Source organism: Dama dama, chromosome 28, assembly GCF_033118175.1.
Source record: "Dama dama isolate Ldn47 chromosome 28, ASM3311817v1, whole genome shotgun sequence".
Lineage (NCBI taxonomy): Eukaryota > Metazoa > Chordata > Mammalia > Artiodactyla > Cervidae > Dama > Dama dama.
This window is the reverse complement of record NC_083708.1, coordinates 59,349,931-59,363,513: the sequence shown is the minus strand read 5'-3', so window position 1 is coordinate 59,363,513 and position 13,583 is coordinate 59,349,931.

The window sequence follows — 13,583 nt, the reverse complement described above, 5'->3', positions numbered from 1 at the left end:
ACTAAAGTGACTGTCACAACTACTCAAAGAATGATTTGTATTGAAAATAGCTTGCATTTTAAAGGCTGACTCTTATTTTACAGGTCAATAAGCTACATGCAATTTCAATCAAGTCCACAATGGGGGAATAATATAGGACTGATGGCTAGAAGCCATATGTAGTGGGACTTGATTTTTATTTCTACATTTAGAGCTATTGAAAATTAAAGCAACTTGATCAATTACTTCACAATGCTCACTTGATAATGTTTTATATAACATATATGTATATATACATATATGTATAAATATATTTAACATCTGAAATAATGAATGTTGTCTCTGAAGTTGGTAGCTTCCAAAGTGAATCCCTGAATTTATTCCTGTAATATGCATGACTGGGGAACACTGAATTAAATCGTTTTGACAGACAGGTTGTGTTTACTGCCAAGTCTCTGTAAGAACAGATACTTATTACTGCACTATGTCAGCAGGAACTACAAAAATGGAGCAGCAAACCAGAAGAGAATAAGGGCATCCCGTATCTCACTCTGCTTCATGGAGCCACAGAGTTTTACCGTTAGAGGAAGACTCAAAGATTGTGAAATCCAACTTTCATCTTTCTGACCCATGGGAAGCCAGCCAGGCTCAGGAGTGGTGAAATGACTTGCTCAGGGTCACACGGCTGGAAGCCGGGCTGTAGCTGGAACCTGGACCTCTTCTTCTCCAGCTCCTCAGAAGCACATTCATTACTGGGGTAATATGAGGAGCTTTGTGCAACAGCACTTGAAGATAATGGGCCCTTTTGGAATAAATGTCTACATCTTGGCATAATAAGCACTGCCTGTGTAGGTATGGCTTTGTTACAAAGAGAGCAGACACGTAACTGGCTTTTTTTTTTTTTAATCTTCTAGCTCTTGATTCTAAACCATCTGAATGTTTCTAAACATGCTGTAATATAAAGAATTGAAACTCATTTCTCCTACTTTGTGCAGGGGGTGTGTGTACTTAGGTGACATTTATGTGGACAGATTGGCAATGGTGATGGGAAGCTGAAGGTAAAGAGGACAATGGAAAAGAAAGACATTTAATTGTCTTTTAGGTGAACTCTAAAATATAATATGGCAGATATCAGAGTGTGCATTTTTGGGGACAGTTGGGATCCCCTGGTACATTTGGCACTGCATTTTTCTAGATCAGCAGAGCCACAGCTTCTGCACTTGACTTTGTTGTGGTTTTTTTTTTTTTTAGCACCTGGCATAGTCCTCTGTTTGGAAAACATTCACATGACACCCTGTTGGTTGACTGACATTCTTCACACCACAGAACTGACCAGTCATGAGGAGTGGCTCAAATCTTTATTCTGCAGTTGAGCAGATAAACAAGAGTGAGAGTATAGCTTTAGACTCACAAATTGCATAGCATATCTGAGATACTTTCTGCAGTTCTCATATTGATCTAGGAGGAGTGTTTTTAAAACATTACTATGGCAACAATTCCTATTCGGCAGGGGAAAGCAATGCATTATCTATGCAAAGGAAGAAGTGAGAAGGGTATTTCAGACGTGCCCCCTTTCCACCCTACCGAGGGCCCCTGACCTCTCAGCATTATTTTTGCTGAGAACAGTGTCTGGAAAATACAATTTGTTGAGAGTTACTCATGGACTCTGGAAGATATTATCAATTCAAGCACTGTGTCATAGAAAACAGCATCTCACTGATATAACATTTTCCACAAAATGAATATGTTCATCCTAGTTGAAAACAATCAGGTTATCATGTGAGAACACAATGAAAAAAAAGAAAAGAGAGATAATGTTTTTGGCCAGTATCTGAAAACTGCTGCATGGGATGCCTCACCAAGACACAGCTGTAGGTGTTCATGTGTTTGTTCATGCAGCTTCACTGGAAAACTATTTACTGAGCATAGTTTACGAGAAAGAAGAGTGTTAGATGTCAATTTCATTAGCAAGAGTTACAAGAGTCTACTGATGCTTTTTGAATATTTACAACCAGATTTTGCTTTTATCACCAAACAAGTCAAGCCTCTGCCAAGAATGATCTAACTCTATAACATTTCTTTCTTTTTTCCACAGAATCTAGGAACAGTAGGTATCCCACTGTTTATTATCTTTCTTTCAGAAGTGAGAAAACTAAGGCTACTAGGCAGTCTATAGAGCATAAATTACAGTATAAATTGAGTGTTTCTAAAATTTGCTTGATAGTGATGGCTAAACCTGACTGAACACTGAATATGTGTAGGTATGTATGCATATGTGCACATTTATATGCATATGCATCCACATATATGCATATATGTGCACATTTATATGCATATCTACCAATAGGCATGCATATGCATCCATAGGCATGCATATGTGCATATTTATATGTGTATGCATCCTGGGCTTCCAGGTGGCACAGCATAAAGAATCTGCCTGTCAATTCAGTAGATGCAAGAGATTCTAGTTTGATCCCTAGGTTGGGAAGATCCCCTGGAGTAGGAAATGGCAACCCACTCTATGCAATATTCTTGCCTGGAAAATTCCGTGGACAGAGGAGCTTGGTGGGCCCTACTCCATGGGGTCACAAAGAGACTCTACAGGGCAGCTGGGCACACACACACACATACACACATACACATATATAAGTACATAAATTACTGGGATTCACTAAATAAGCAAATTACTCAAGTGCTATATGGTTTGTTACTGAAGTATGGTCCTTGGACCAGCAGTACAGGCATCACCTGGGAGCTAGAAATGAAGACCCTCAGGCCCCGCCCTGTATCTACCAAATCAAAGTCTGCCTTGTAACAACATCCCCGGGTGATTGATATGCAATTAAATTTTGAGAAGCACTGCTGTAACAGACTGTAACCAGCAAAGTGACTTATGAGTTGACACAGTTGTATCAAAGGAAAAAAATGCTTCGATTTTCTGTGATTTTTAAAAAAGTGATTATCTGGGGGGTGAAATGGGGTGGGCTAGAGAAGGGGAAGTTCAGAATATTAAATTATATGGATAAGTACCTAAATTCTCAAATTTTTCTGCCAGTGTAGACACTGCCATGATGACTATTCAAGAGTGATCATTCAGGTCTCTTATTTAAATTCCTACTGAATTAAAAGAAGCAGAGCACTGCTCATCATTGAAGGATAAATTATTTATTATATAAACAATGGTAGGAATTGAAAAATTTAAAAAGTAAATGCTAAATCTTACCATGTGTCTTTTTAATTTCAGTGCCTTGCCAGAATCTGTATATTCGCATATGATGTTTACATAATTGTATTTGTACACTGATTCCTTTATTCTAAGTCTGTCCAAGGAGCAAGCATGGAGAAACTTGTGGTGGTTAAAAGGAAAGAATGTAATATTTGAGGCTTTTGTATTCATTTTTTTTTTTTTAGTGTTATGTTGAGCTAATTGTAATCATGATTATTAACAGCAATTTAAACAATAATGAAACTTCCTAATCATGATTTGTAATGGCTGCATCATATCCCATTGAGCTGATGAACAAAGATTATTCAATCATTCTCCTATTATATGGATATTCAGATAGTTTTTGGTTTTCATGTTTTGTTATTATAAATAACATAATAATAAAGATCTTTGTACAATAATTTAATTCATTAAATTCATTTCCATAGCATAAATTACCAATAATAAATTATTGGATTCAAGTATATGTAATATTATAGGGTTTTTAAAACTTACAGCTATACTGTTTTGGGGAAGGTCTGGAGAACAATTAGTAATTGAAACCTGTAATTGAACATTACTAATTGAAACCTGCATTGTTAGAGCATTCCAATTTCACCACATCATGGCAGCAATAGAAATAATTATTTCCAACTTGCTAATTAATCAGTATACAGCTCATGATTTTTCACAAAGAATATAATTAAAACTACCATTAAAATTCACTTTTTCTCTCTTGATTTCTTAAAGCAAAATTTCCCAACAGGTGTTCTGTAGCCTAAGCCATAAATGGGCTGCAGATGTGTTGATTCATTGTGCTCTGTGATGTGAGTAGGGCTGCTGCTGCTGCTAAGTCACTTCAGTCGTGTCCAACTCTGTGTGACCCCAGAGACGGCAGCCCACCAGGCTCCCCCGTCCCTGGGATTCTCCAGGCAAGAACACTGGAGTGGGTTGCCATTTCCTTCTCCAATACATGAAAGTGAAAAGTGAAAGTGAAGTCACTCAGTCGTGTCCGATTCTCAGGGACCCCATGGACTGCAGCCCACCAGGCTCCTCCGTCCATGGGATTTTCCAGGCAAGAGGACTGGAGTGGGGTGCCACTGCCTTCTCCAGTGAGTAGGGCTGGAGTTAGCTAAAGCCTGGATGGTTACTCCCCACCATGAATAGGTTGAAAAAAGCTTGGGCAGTATAGCCTTATGCTCACCATTTTCCCTGCTTCAGCTCTCTTTCTTGCTCTTTTTTAAATTAAAACAATTAATATGTTTTATTTTTTGAGCTGTTTTGGGTTTACAGAAAAACTGAGCAGAAAGGAGAGGGTTCCTGTATGGTAAATGGAAGCCTCCGCTCTTCCCCCTGCCCCAGTTTCCCCATTACTAACAACTTGCATTAGTGTGGTACACTTGTTAAAACAATTGATGAGCCAGTGTTCAAACATTACTATGAACCAAAGTCCATAGTTTACATTAGGATTCACTCTTTGTATTGTATATTCTGTGGGTTTTGACAAATAATGACAACATCTACTATTACAATACCATATAGAACACATTCCCTGCCCTAAAAATCATCTGTCTTCCACCTATTCATCTTTCCCTACCCTTAACCTGCAGCACCTTTCACTTTTTAACTATCTACATAGTTTTGCCTTTTCCAGAATGCTATGTAGTTGGAATCATACAGTATGTAGCCTTTTCAGATTGGCTTCTTTCACTGAGCCATATGCATTTAAGGATGCTCAATGTCTTTTCATGATTTGATAGCTCATTTCTTTAAAATTGCTGAATAACATTTTGTTGTATAGATGTACCACAATTTATCCATTCATCTCTTTGTTGCTTCTACATGTTAGCAGTTATGAATAAAGCTGCTATAGACATGTGTGCATGTTTTTGTGTAGTCTTAGGTTTTCAACTCATTCTGAGTAAACATCAAGGAGCTCAAGTGTTCCTTGTTTCATAAGCTGGTAAAACTATTTTTAGTTTTAGATACTTCGAAACCATCTTCTTTGCAATTCCCCTAGCAATGAGTGACAGCTCATGTCATGAGAGTTATCAAATCCTCACCAGCATTTGATGTTCTGAATTTTAGGTATGTAGTGATGTATCATTGTTTATTTTAATTCACAATTCTCTAATGATATTTGGTGTTGAGCAGCTTTTCATATGCTTATTTGCCACCTATTCAAATCTTTTGCCCACTTTAAAAAAGGCTGTCTTATTGTTGAGTTATAAGAATTCTTTGTACGTTTTGGATACCAGTCCTTTAACAGATACGTGTTTTGCAAATATTTTCTCCCAGATTGTGGCTAGCCTTTTCATTCTCTTAATGTCTTTCACAAAGCATATGTTTTTAATGAAGTCAACTTATCTATTTTTTCTTTCATGGATGAAGCTTTTCGAACGGTGTGGTATCTAAGAAATGACTGCCAACCTCAAGGTCCCCTAGATTTTCTATGTTATCTTCTAGTAGTTTTATAGTTTGACTTTAAATTTAAATCTAAGTCCAATTTGAATTGTTTTTTTGCATGTGATCATCTGTTACTATGAAAGTGAAAGTCATGTCTGACTCTTTGTGACCACATGAACTATACAATCCATGGAATTCTCCAGGCCAGGATTCTGGAGTTGGTAGCCTTTCCCTTTTCCAGGGGATCTTCCCAACACAGTTCAGTTCAGTCACTCAATTGTGTCCGACTCTTTGCGACCCCATGAATTGCAGCACGCCAGGCCTCCCTGTCTATCACCAACTCCCGGAGTTTACTCAAACCCATGTCCATCGAGTCTGTGATGCCATCCAGCCATCTCATCTTCTGTTGTCCCCTTCTCTTCCTGCCCCCAATCCCTCCCAGCATCAGGGTCTTTTCCAATGAGTCAACTCTTCGCATGAGGTGGCCAAAGTACTGGAGTTTCAGCTTCAGCATCAGTCCTTCCAATGAACACCCAGGACTGACCTCCTTTAGGATGGACTGGTTGGATCTCCTTGCAGTCAAGGGACTCTCAAGAGTCTTCTCCAACACCACAGTTCAAAAGCATCAATTCCTCAGCACTCAGGTTTCTTTATAGTCCAACTCTCATATCCATACGTAACTATTGGAAAAACCATAGCCTTGACTAGATGGACCTTTGTTGGCAAAGTAATGTCTCTGCGTTTTAATATGCTGTCTAGGCTGGTCATAACTTTCCTTCCAAGGAGTAAGCGTCTTTTAATTTCATGGCTGCAATTACCATCTGCAGTGATGTTGGAGCCCCCCAAAATAAACTAAGTCACAGTTTCCACTGTTTTCCCATCTATTTCCCATGAAGTGATGGGACCAGATGCCATGATCTTAGTTTTCTGAACATTGAGCTTTAAGCCAACTTTTTCACTCCCTTCTTTTACTTTCATCAACAGGCTCTTCAGTTCCTCTTCACTTTCTGCCATAAGGGTGGTGTCATCTGCATATCTGAGGTTATGGATATTTCTCCCAGTAATTTTGATTCCAGCTTGTGTTTCATCCAGTCCAGCATTTCTCATGATATACTCTAAATATAAATTAAATAAGCAGGGTGACAATATACAGTCTTGATGTACTCCTTTCCTGATTTAGAACCAGTCTGTTGTTCCATGTCCAGTTCTAACTGTTGCTTCCTGACCTGCATACAGATTTCTCAGGAGGCAGGTCAGGTGGTCTGGTACTCCCATCTCTTTAAGAATCTTCCACAGTTTGTTGTGATCCACACAGTCACAGTCTTTGGCATAGTCAATAAAGCAGATGTTTTTCTGGAACTCTCTTGCTTTTTTGATGATCCAGCAGATGTTGGCAATTTGATCTCTGGATCCTCTGCCTTTTCTAAATTCAGCTTGAATATCTGGAAGTTCACGGTTCACGTACTGTTGAAGCCTAACTTATAGAATTTTGAGCATTACTTTGCTAGTGTGTGAGAGGAGCACAACTGTCTGGTAGTTTGAACATTCTTTGGCATTGCCTTTCTTTGGGATTGGAATGAAAACTGACCTTTTCCAGTCCTGTGGCCACTGCTGAGTTTTCCAAATTTGCTGGCATATTGAGTGCACCACTTTCACAGCGTCATCTTTCAGGATTTGAAATAGTTCAACTGGAATTCCATCACCTCCACTAGCTTTGTTCATGTGATGCTTCCTAAGGCCCACTTGACTTTGCATTCCAGGATGTCTGGTTCTAGGTTAGTGATCACACCATCGTGATTACCTGGTTCGTGAAGATCTTTTTTGTATAGTTCTTCTGTGGATTCTTGCCACCTCTTCTTAATATCTTCTGCTTCTGCTAGGTCCATACCATTTCTGTCCTTTAATACAGATTATTACCAAGCGTCAATGGTACATACCAAAATAAACCATATCCTGGGCCACAGAACCAACCTCAACAAATTTAAAAGAAGTAAAATCATACACAGTGTGTTCTCTGACCACAATGGAATCAAATTAGGACTTAATAACAGGGAGATTACAGGAAAATGTTCAAATACACGGAAACTGAACATTATGCTATTAAATATGTTATTAAATAACCCATGAGTCAAAGAGAAAAATCTTAAGGGAAGTAAAAAAATAATTTAAATTAAATAAAAATACAATATATCAAAATTTCTGGGACACACCTAAAGCTGAGATGAATATTTATATCACTAAATGCTTACAATAGATAAGAGGGAAATTCTCAAATAAATACCCTAAGATTGCACCTCAAGAACCTAGAAAAAGAAGTCTTATCAAGACCTGGTTTGAGTTCCCTAGAGTACTGGGCTGGGGAGGGAGGAGGGGGACATTCAAGTGGGAGGGGACATAGGTAAACCTATGACAGACTGGTTCCAAATAGGAAAAGGAGTATGTCAAGGCTGTATATTTTCATCCTGCTTATTTAACTTATATGCAGAGTACATCATGAGAAACGCTGGACTGGATGAAGCACAAGCTGGGATTAAGACTGCCAGAAGAAATATCAATAACCTCAGATGCAGATGACACCATCCTTACGGCAGAAGGTGAAGAAGAACTAAAGAGCCTCTTGATGAAAGTGAAAGAGGAGAGTGAAAAAGTTGGCTTAAAGCTCAACATTCAGAAAACTAAGATCATGGCATCCAGTCCCATCACTTTATGGCAAACAGATGGGGAAACAGTGGAAAGAGTGGCTGGCTTTATTTTGGGGGCTCCAAAATCACTGCAGATGGTGACTGAAGCCATGAACTTAAAAGACGCATACTCCTTGGAAGGAAAGTTATGACCAACCTAGATAGCATATTAAAAATAAGAGACATTACTTTGTCCACAAAGGTCCATCTAGTCAAGGCTATGGTTTTTCCAGTAGTCATGTATGGATGTGAGAGTTGGACTATAAAGAAATCTGAGTGTCGAAGAATTGATGCTTTTGAACTGTGGTATTGGCGAAGACTCTTGAGAGTCTCTTGGATGGCAAGGAGATCCAACCAGTCCATCCTAAAGGAGGTCAGTCCTGGGTGTTCATTGGAAGGACTGATGTTGAAGCTGAAACTCCAATACTTTGGCCACCTGAAACGAAGAGTTGACTCATTTGAAAAGACCCTGATGCTGGGAAAGATTGAGGGCAGGAGGAGATGGGGCCAACAGAGGATGAGATGATTGGAAGGCATCACCCTCTCAATGGACATGGGTTTGGGTAGACTCCAGTAGTTGGTGATGGACAGGGAGGCCTGGCGTGCTGCAGTTCATGGGGTCACAAAGAGTCAGACACGATTGAGCAATTGAACTGAACTGAACTGATGACTGACTCATCTTGATGTTTGGTAGAAACCAATGCAATACTGTAAAGCAAATATCCTTCAATTAAAAAAAAAGAACCTAGAAAAAGAAGTGAATAATAAACCAAAAGCAAGCAGAAGAAAAGAAATAACACATGAATAAAACTCAGTGAAATTAAAGACAGAAAATAGGGAAAATTAATGAAACAAAAAGCTCTCTGAAAAGATCAATAAAATTGACAAACCTCTAGCAAGGCTGACAAAGAAACAAAGAGAAGACACAAATTATTAATATCAGAAATAAAACAAGGGGTGTCATTACAGACACTTCAGGCACCAAAAAGATAGGGAGTATTACAAAGAACTCTACACCTAGAAATCTGACAACTTAGACAAAATGGACCAATTCCTCAAAAAGCACAAACTGCTGAAGCTCCCCCAACATGGAATAGATCATTTGAACAACCTTACAATTATTAAGAAAACTGATTTTGTAATTAAAAAATTCTCTCAAAAGAAATTAGAGGCCCCAATGGGTTCACTGGAGAATTCTTCCATGTGTTTAAAGAGTTAATAGAAATTCTACACAATCTCTTCCAGAAAATACAAGGGGAATACTTTGCAATTCACTTGGTGAAACCAGTTTTACCTTGATATCCTCCCCAAAACAAAAACTAGTACAGAAAAAGAAAACTAGAGACCAGCATCCCCAAATAATTCAATTTTAAAATATTTAGCAAAATACTAGCAAATAGGAGTTAGCATTATATAAAAAAGAATTATACATTATGATCCAGTAGATTTATTCCAGGGATGCCAAGCTGGTTCAAAATTCAACGATCAATCAGCATAATCCATCATATAAACAAGCTAAAAAGAAGAAAAATCACATGATCATGTCGATGCAGAAAAAGTATTTCAACAAAATTAACATCTGTTCATGATATAACTCACGAAAAAATAGGAATAAGGATGACTTCCTCAACTTGTTAAAGAACATCTGCAAAAACCAATAGCTAACTACGCACTTTCCTTCCAAAGCTGAAAAAAAAGGCAAAGAGGTCTGTTCTCACCATTTTTATTTAAACTTTTGATGGGAGTTCTGGGCAGTGTAAGAAAACAATAAAAGGAAATAAAAGCATTCATATTGGAATGGAAGAAATAAAACTGTACTCTTATTTACATATGACATGATTGTGTGGAAAATTAAAAAGAAAAAAAGTTGCACAAAATCTAGAACTAATAAATGAATTTAGAAAGTTCACTGGATACACGATAAACATACAAAAGTCAATTGTATTTCTGCATACTTAATTTAAAATACAATATCATTTAAAATATCCCAAAATAGAAAAATGCCAAGGTATAAATCTAACAAAATGTGTAAAACACACATGGTAAAAACTACCACATAAATAAATAATAATTGGAAAAAAATCATGACCATGATTGGCAGATTCACATAGTGAAAATGTCAGTTCTCAAACTGATAAACAGGTTTAACATAATTCCTATCAAAATCATCAATATTTTTTGTAGATATAGATAAATTATTTTAGAATTTATAAGAAAAGCTAAAGGAACTAGAAAAGCTAAAAAACATCTTTTTTTGGGAGAAGAAAAGGAGTGGTAGAGAACAATCAACCCCACTTCAAGATGTATTATGTAGCTACAGTATCGGGACTCTGTAGTATTGACAGAGGGAGACACATAGATGAGTGGAGCAGAACAAAGAACTCAGAAACAGACCTGCAAATATGGGCAATCAATCTTTGACAGAGGAGCCAATGCTGTTCAAAGGAGGAAGAACAGCATTTTCTAACAGACTAACCTGGAATAACTGGATATCCAAAGGCAAACTCTGCCCCTTCCAAAACCAAACCAAACCAAACAAACAAACAAAAAATCTAAGTCTCAGTACTTACACAAAAATTAACTCAAAATAGGTCATAGACTTAGACATAAAGTGTAAAAAAAAAAACAGGAGAAAATCTTCAGGACAGGGCTAGGCCAAGAGTTCTTAGACTTGACAGCAACAGCCAGATTAATCAATGGAAAACTGTTTAACTGGTCTTCCTTAAAGTTAAAGCTTTCACCCAGTGTAAGACTCCATGAAGAGGTTGAAAAGACAAGCTACATTCTCAGAGAAAATATTTTCAAACCACATTTCCAACAGAGGACTAGTAGCTAGAACACATAATACACTTATCAAAATAGGTAAAAAAATTTTTTAAATTGACAATACTTAATGCTGGTGAGGATGCAGAAAAACTGGATCACTCACACACTGCTGGTAGGAATGTAAAATGGTATAGTTACTCATTTGCCCATGAAACAAACATCTTTGTCTCTCAAGATCATGTCTTCTCATTTATAACTTCCCTCATAATCTTGTGAGGTGCTATAATATTTTATGGTATTTTAAATTACGCAAAACATTATCACAGACTCCTTACTAATATCAATTTGAACTTTAATACTAACCATTCTTAGCAGTTTTTGTCTATTTTTCAAAACTAGAAGCATTTTTGAAAGAAAAATTCAAATAAAATTTTCATTTTTGTTTCAAGTAATCTACTTTTGGTACAATAAGTGGGGCTGAAGATCTCCCTACTAGGTTTCTCAGTTACTTGCTTAGCTGTTAGTTTGCTGAGGCTGGATATATTGTTGTTGTCAGTTGTTCAGTTGTGTCTGACTCTTTGAGACCCCATGGGCTGCAGCACACCAGGCTTCCCTGTCCTTCACTATCTCCTGGAGTTTGCTCAGACTCATGTCCATTGAGTCGATGATGCATTTCAACCATCTCATCCTCTGTCATCCCCTTCTCCTGTCCCCAGTCCTTCTCAGATCAGGGTCTTTTCCAATGAGTCGGCTCCTCTTATCAAGTAGCCAAAGTATTGCAGCTTCAGCATCAGTCCTTCCAATGAATACTCAGGACTGATTTCTTTTAGCATTTATTGGTTCAATCTTCTTGCCGTCCAAAGGAATCTCAAGAGTCTTCTGCAGCACCACAGTTCGAAAGCATCAATTCTTCAGCACTCAGCCTTCTTTACGGTCCAACTCTCACATCTGTATATCTGGTTGTATATATGTTCTAAAAGTCAGTTTATGTCTTAAGTTCATTCTGTAGTTGATGTAGTAGATTACTCTTCAGCCCACATGTCACAGCAATTTAGAGATTAAATCTCAAGGTAGGAGATAACATCACGTAGAAACATAACCCAAAGAGCTTTGTTTCAAATCCCAGATAGAAATCCATCAAACTATCTATTCATCAATACTTCTTAATACCACATTGTAGCCACTAGATCAAACCAAATGTGGAATAATGAATTTAACAAGATTAAAAAATTTTTTTAACCCTGATTTGTTTTCAGTGCTTGAACTCTCCCACTACCCCACTGACTGCTTCTTTATTGTTAAATTATATGAAATCACTAAGCATTGAATGAGCACTCAGGAGAAGTAGTATGAGGCTCTGCATTGCAAATAATTTTCTGGATGATCTTGGATAAGTCATTTAATCTCTTCAGTTTTTAATCTCTTCACCTAAAAATGTGGAACTTGGACTGTTAGATTCTTTCTAAGCTTCTTTTCAACTGACTCAAAAAGTCATCGAATCTCTTAAAGAAGTCTTAATTAGAGCTGATTTCTTGAAATTAAATCATCAGTTGAAGGAACCTAACCGATTTCATTTCTTTCTGTGACAAAACTGGACACACTGATACTAAATACCATCAGGAGGGTAGTGGGGAAGTTACACCTCTAATGTTTCTACTGATTCAAGTGGGAATGCCAAGGTATTCTTGCTTCCAGTCCAATTCAATCTTAGTAAAAGACACCACTCCTTGGGTTAAACCAACATGCAGATTACTGGATCACTGTCAGAGACTGACTTCTTCAGTTCAGTTCAGTCGCTCAGTCCTGTCTGACTCTTGGTGGCTCCATGAACCGCAGGGTGCCACGCCTCCCTGTCCATCACCAACTCCTGGAGTTTACTCAAACTCATGCCCATCCAGTCGGGGATGCCATCCAGCCATTTCATCCTCTGTGGTCCCCTTCTCCTCCTGCCCCCCAATCTCTCCCAGCATCAGGGTCTTTTCCAATGAGTCAACTCTTCGCATGAGGTGGCCAAAGTATTGAAGTTTCAGCTTCAGCATCAGTCCTTCCAATGAACACCCAGGACTGATCTCCTTTGGGATGGACTGGTTGGATCTCCTTGCAGTCCAAGGGACTCTCAAGAGTCTTTTCCAACACCACAGTTCAAAAGCATCAATTCTTCGGCGCTCAAGTTTTTTATAGTCCAACTCTCACATCCATACATGACCACTGGAAAAACCATAGCCTTGACTAGAGGGACCTTTGTTGACAAACGAACGTCTCTGCTTTTCCATACAGTGCTCTATTATTAGCCTGTTGCCCTTTTAAACATTTTCGTTACTGATCTGAAGGAAACATTTTCCAAACCAAACTTGGGATAAATACATTAAGATAACAAAATTAGCCCCTAAAGGAATCTCAACAAGATTTTAAAAAAAGGCCAAAAGCACAAAGACAGACATTCACAAGGAACAAAGGTTAAGTCCTATATTTGGCTCAAAAACATCACCTCTCCAAATATAGAATGGAGATAACTAGTTTGACAATGGTTGCATCCTCCCCTCCCC